Below are 7,353 nucleotides of genomic sequence, written 5' to 3' on the forward strand. Positions count from 1 at the left end.
GAATAAAAATAATACTGATTTAGAGATTTTTTTTACTATAGTGTCAATAGAGTCATGTACTAGGTTTAGAAGGATACCTCTGAGAGTTGTGAAAGGGAGGGGATCATGAAGCAACTGCAGACTTAAGCACAAATACGGTTAATCAAGATATTGCAAAAACAACACAGTTGATGTCCCCAGGCTATGAGCTTCAGTACATTCTAGATTAACAGACACTGTAGTCCTCCCCATCCACCCCAGTGTTGTGTAAGAACAAAAAAGACCCCATTCATTCTGAATGTCAAACATAAGCTCCAATAACTTTTTCATTCAGGTGTGTCACTCACCTATACTGTTAGTTCTGTCTGTGTAATACTGTCTCATTAGTGTTAGCTTTATCAAACGTTATAAGAAGAACATACACGGGACAATAAGTAGAAGGAAACATACACTGCACTTGCTTTGTGGCTTTTGTGGTGCAGGGAATCAAATCCCCCGAACATCCAATTCCATACAAAAAATGTAACATTATGTGAAAAGAAAGTGAAGGTACTTCTGTGGCCTACTGGCAGCGCGCATGCAAAGTTTGGCGCTGAGCGGTCGAGCACACACACACACACACACACACACACACACACACACACACACACACACACACACACACACACACACACACACACACACACACACACACACACACACACACACACACATACACTTTGAACTTTTTTTGACCCAAAACGTAATCATCTCTTTGGGGAATCTTTCCATCCATTCTCTATTTTGACCTGTGATCTTTTCAACCCAAACATTCATCATCTCTTTGAGGCAGCCTTCAATCCCATCATCCATTCTCAACTTATTTTGCCAGTAGACAAACTGAATAGAGCAAATAACACCTGTCTAACTCCATAGAAGGTAATAATACAGGAAGTGGGTCAAAGCTAAAATGGCCTAATAAACAATACTTGTTCATGATCTTAATAAAATCGTGGAATTGGCTGGTAATCAACAAAACATCTGATGAGAATTCATAAAGTAACACCATAAACTCTTTATTTGCATTTTCTGACGTTTCTTTGATCTTTTTTTCTCATGATGGACTTTGATGCTTCTGAATCATCAATATTGACACTGTGAACAACCGTGGGTATTTGGACTATATTTGTAAGATCTATTCTCAGTTTTTGCACAATGCTTCAGAGGTGGTTATGTCTCAACTAATAATACAGAGGAAGGCTGGGTCATGACACTGTGAATAGCATGTGTTTACTGCCTTGTTTATGACCATGAAACAAATGTGTCTCACTCTATAGTTAAGACATACTCGAGACATCTGTCAGCATTTGCTAGATTTTTTTTACTGATTTCCACTTGTTGTAGTACAGTGTAGAAAGTCTAAATTAGGCTTTCCAAGGTCATGTCATGTACTCGGGCCAGAGTCGATGGTCCCGTGGGCCTGAGACTGCCTCAGCCCCCCCCCCCCCCCCCTCTCCCCAACACACAAATGCATGACAGTGCTACAGGGCGGAACCAGCTTACACAACTGCCTGTCTATTTGTCTATTTATAGGGAACCAAACCAAACACATTTAATGTATATCATTTAGATAGCACATCTTACAGAATTTACAAAACACCCATGATTTGGGATGGGAATAAACAGGGAGAACGAAATACACGCTAATACGCCTATTGAAATGATAAAGAAAGTTTGCACAGCTTTTGTATTTCCATGAATGAGATGAGACAGTATTTTAGGTTGTACCAGCCAAAGAAGGCACAACACAACAGCCAAATGAATAAAACAAAACACACACTTACTTACTGACATACAGGCTAAAGGACCTTACCTTGTACTGTGCAAAGGGGGCATGCGGGGTCTTCAACAACAGGTCAGTATAAGAGCTATAGGGTGCATATCAGGCCTTATGGTATAGTGCCCTAACATGTGCCACCAACAACCAGTTCTAATCTAGATGGTGAAGAAAGGGAACTTGGAAAGACACTTACAGACAAGTGACAAATCATTTGAAAAATAAGGAACTGAAATCTCAGCCATACTGATGATGATGATTTTGATTTTTCTTTATTAAAGTGTCATGCTTCCAAGGAAGCCCAGCTCATATGGACTTACAGGACACTTGCATTCCATTTGACATAAACAATGAACCTACATAATTCAAGAACAATAAACAAATGAATAACAAACTAAAGCACTCAATAAGCTTCATGCACATGGCAGATAACATAAATACAACATAGAATACAACATTGGGCCTGTTACCTCACATCTTAACAGAGGACCGGACAAGAACCTATTTGAAGAGATGAGATTGTCTTCTACTCCAGGGACTAGAAACAAAATGTGCCGTCTTAAATACCTCATAATTAAACAACCACTCCAACTTCTGGCCATCATCTTGCCAGAATAGATCAGGTTTTTGTTTTTGCATTACATCAAATAAAGGAACCCTCAAATCGTCATACAGAGTACAATGAAACATAAAATGGAATTCATTTTCGACATCTTTCAGGTCACATACATTGCATATCCTATTCTCTTCTGGCACAGCTGAGAACCGACCTACCTCAATAGCAAGAGGCAGGATACCAGCTCTCAGCTGAGCACACAATGACCGCTGGTTTCTGGTTAAAAAGGATTTGACATAGGACTCAGTACCAAAACACTGCTTAATCTGGACATATGATCTAAGTTTTGGCTTAGACCATTTCTCTTTGTAATTACATTTTTTTTTCTTTCAACAGGTTAATGTTACAATGAAGCATATTATGAAAGATATAAGCCAAATCTGCCTCTCTGAGAATAGAGAGAACTTCCTTTATCCAGGGGTCATTGTGAGCCGTAGCGCAGTTGAAGACCTTTTTTGTTAGCCTACCCTCTGGCAGATTAATGAGACGGTTTCACAACCGTATCACTTCTCCCTTTTGCCTAATCTCTATCGGTTCCCAACCCATATCTCCCTGGATTGCAAGAGAAGGGGCAAATGCATGTACCCCAAGGAAACACATTATGGCTCTATTCTACTACACGTAAAGTCCTTTATGTGTACCATACATTACATGAAACAGGTGATGTCATCAGTATTTTAAGTATGCATTTGTCCAATCAACAACAACTGCATGCGTAGTGATGGTGAAGAAAAGGAACTTGATCAGACACATTTTCAGAACAATTACATAATTTGACCAGCAAATAGTGAACTGAGAAAAGAAAGAAGGAAGTGAAATCTCAATCATCATAATGAAACTGGATCGAGTGCTGTCATCAGTATTTCAAAAGACCCATAAATATACTTTCCTTATTGTTTGATGTGCATGACAATTCTTGCCTTTATTACTCATATTAAACTATTGAATTATGTGTTCACATTATTTGAATTAGCAGCCTGGTGAATGTAGATCTCATGCCCCAAAAGGTTGCCCACCTCCATTCTAGGGTATACATATACAAAAGGTTATCAGCAGTGGTGGACAAAGTACTCAACTCCAGTACTTGAGTCAAATACTATTTTCTCTGCATTGCTGTATTGAAATTTTATTTAATTGAAAATATTATACTATAATAGTGAAAATAGCAGATCTACAAGCTCACATCCTGACACGTTGTGAGCTTGTAGATCTGCTAGCATTTTCACTATATTTAAAAAGTGGTTATTTCAGGAGTCTAAAGTAGCCTACAATATTTGTCTTTGAAAAACAGTGGAGTGAAAGTATTCAAAAATACAAATACTCAAGTAACTTAAGTACAGTACTCAAGTAAATGTACATCATTACTATCGACCAATGGTTAATGGGTAGCCAGAAAGGACAGCACCTTTCATGAGCAGAGGCGGTTCTTGAGACTGTTAGAACCCTGAACAGAACATTCCATTGGGCCATTCTGACCATGGAATGAGCTTTCAGGAGCCATGTACTTATAGTTGCCTACTTTGCCTGTCATAAAATGTACCTCTGTATGTGTTGTCTTTTTGCTTCGTCTTCTGAAATTCAGGGTCAGGCTCTGGAACAGTGTGTCTCAATCGCCTCAATTGTCTACAGGGCCCCCCTGACCTTTGGGCCCTTGGGCCTGGCTGGGACCGACAGGCCTGTTTAGGGATCCAGCTCTGCATCTACTGTTGAGGTGTTCTTTCCTAAGACATGGTACCCCTACCTATTCCCTATAAGACATCTGTATAAGAGCTCAAATCTAGGGCAATATATTCATAAAAATGTAAATGCATGTTTTATCAAATTAAATCAAAAATGGAATGAGAATCAAAATGTATAATAAAAGAAACTGCATCAAATAATTGAATCTGGTACTATTGCCATGATAATATTTGTAACGTAAAATGTGAATAAAGAAAATACAGTACATTATTTTTCTGAGATGCACCATCTGTTTTATGATGATGCACAGAGCCCTCTCCTGGTTAGTATTTTAACAGCAATCAAAAACACAGTGTCATCATGGCATATCCCTGTGTGAATGTTTTGCTGTCAAATCATAAGAGCCATCCGATAATGTATAACTTATAAAAAGCTTATTTGCCTCTATGAAGCCAATTAGAAACTGCTTGTGAGTTTGTGGGTTGATATTTGGCATGGTTGACCGGAGTCCGTCAGGACTTTATACTATATCTTTTCTGTTTTTGCTCTACATTAGATATCTTCACTGAAAATAACCGATCTGACAAGCTCACAATTGTGAGCTTGCCTTGTAGATCTGCTATTTTCTGCGAAAGCTTTCCCCACATTACGGATGATGGGTTTAAGTGGTTAATCTCTTTATGTATATATTAGTCCAGGGGCCAACACTGATATTTTCACAAATTGGTACCACCTAAGGTGACCATAAAGTTTTTGTATTTTTGTCTTCCTACATGTCTCTAGTTTATATTTTGGTATGATAACCCTTCCAATCTTGTAGCTTAATGGCAGTTCTCACTACCTACCGGCTAATGTATCCGGTAGGAGACACAAAGTAGAATCTTTGTGTCTCCTACCGGAAATACACCCGGGCATCAAATTATTGCGACAAAAAAACTAAATATATCCATGTATTCAAGGCTTCATGGGGTGTGCAATTAATAACTTCTCAGATTTTTGGTGTTTGCAAAAAGACTGCTTTCCATAAGCTTGTAAAAGTTGACCCTCTTTCGGTCTAGGGTGGTCATAGCTGAATGGGTAGAGAGTCCCCCTGGGAAACTGAAAGGAGGAGTTCACCCAAAAAATGATTTATTTTCTATCAATTGCACACCCCATGAAGCCTTGAATACATGGATATATTTTGTTTTTTGTCGCAATAATTTGATGCCCGGGTGTATTTCCGGTAGGAGACGCAAAGATTCTACTTTGTGTCTCCTACCGGATACATTAGCCGGTAGGTAGTGATAACTGCCATTAAGCTACAAGATTGGAAGGGTTATCATACCAAAATATAAACTAGAGACATGTAGGAAGACAAAAATACAAAAACGTTATGGTCACCTTAGGTGGTACCAAAATATGGCTTGGCCCCTGGACTATATGTAATCATCACAATCAGGTGTTATCATTTACAGCAGTGGTTCTCAACCAGTGGTCCTTGAGGGGGTTCCAGGGGGTCCCCAGCTGAATGATAGATACTTAGGAACCAAATGGACCCTTATCATAAGGGTCTTATGTGTCTGTAACTCAGAGAGTGGAACCAAATGGACCCTAATGGGTCCATTTGGTTCCATTTGTACACTCTCAGAGTTAAATTAACATTGATTTTGCAATATGAATTAGGGTCCCAGAGATAGAAATGCCATTAAATGGGGGTCCGTAGCCTAATGCATGTCAAAACTGGGGGTCCTTGAAATTAAAATGTTTGAGAATCACTGCTAGAGCTGTAAAAGTGCTCTCTTATGGGGGTCCCTGGTATATCTTTTCAAATGGGGGTCCACGGGCTAATAAGCGTCAATTTAGGGGGTCCTTGACATGAAAAGGGTTGAAAACCACTGATTTACAGTATATTATGTGTAGGAGTAAGCAGCTGGGCTTAAGTGAACACCATTCTTAATCAAAATTAGAAATCTAGAAACCAAATATATTCGTTGAATCTTGCCTCAATCCAGATGTGATCTATAACTGTCTGTCACAGTGGTACTGAGTGCATGTTGTAGGTCTACTGAGTGATTAGCAGAATAAAAAACATTTATACGTTTTCTGCCAACAGGCTTGAAAGTATGAAACTCAATAACAGCAAGCTAATGGTACAATAAATCCTTCAGTTATCTTGTCTGGACACAATTTGAACCAATTCCTTCTGGCCATTTTGCTTCAAGTGGGCAGTTTTAAAGGGAACTCATGGTGAAAAGTCACGACTGCAAGAGGACGTGAGCAGTGCTGTATCCATCATGACATCTGTAAAAGGAGTGGCAATAGGACTGATCTGGTTGCACAAGCATACAAGAGAGAGAGAGATGCACCACACTGACCACAGCATTCAATGAAGTGGTAAAACAATGCCTCTGGCAGAGTGAGGTGAATGAGGCAGCAGTGGTGGAAAGTAACTAAGTACATTTACTGTACTTAAGTACAATTTTGAGGTATTTGTACTTTACTTGAGTATTTCCAATTTCCGATACTTCTACTCCACTACATCTCAAATCCCAATATTGTACTTTTACTCCACTACATTTATTTGAAAACTTTAGTTACTAGTTACATTGCAGATTTTCTTACAAAACCTACATTGACCACTTCAGCTCTGTATACATTTCGGCCATTTGAAAATAGCCGATCTACAAGGCCACAATGAGTCACGATGCGAGGCATTGTGAGCTTGTAGATCTGCTATTTTCAAAAGATGTGTATACGTTTGAAAACTTGAAATGGGACATGCTGCATAATGAGTACTTTGACTTTTGGTACTTTAAGTACATTTTGATGCCAATACTTTTGTACTTTTACTCAAGTAAATGTTGAAATCCGTAACAGAGTATTTCTACATTGTAGTATTGATACTTTTACTTAAGTAAAGCAATTGAGTACTTTTTCCAACCCTGTGAGGCAGTGTCACAGGGTTGCAAAGAGTCACATTGTGAACTTTTAGATCTATTTTAGTTTTGTTTATATAATTGATTTAATCTATTAGTTCTATTAACTGTTGCATCCCCTACAATCAAACCCCTGCAATGAGCTGGTGTTCGAGGGTAAAGGCACACGCCTCATCATGATATAGAATTGCATTCAGCTTGTAACCTTTATCAGGTCATCTCCTCTCTCCCTTTTCGTCCTCCATCAAGTATTTGATTGAACAATTGTAATAAAACCAACTCAGAAATACTTTCAGTTGATTTCTGAGTGTGTTACAGTATGTAGGTATTTCATCATTTGCATTCTT

This window comes from Gymnoscopelus microlampas (genome assembly GCF_963454915.1).
Source record: "Gymnoscopelus microlampas genome assembly, chromosome: 13".
Taxonomy (NCBI): Eukaryota; Metazoa; Chordata; class Actinopteri; order Myctophiformes; family Myctophidae; genus Gymnoscopelus; species Gymnoscopelus microlampas.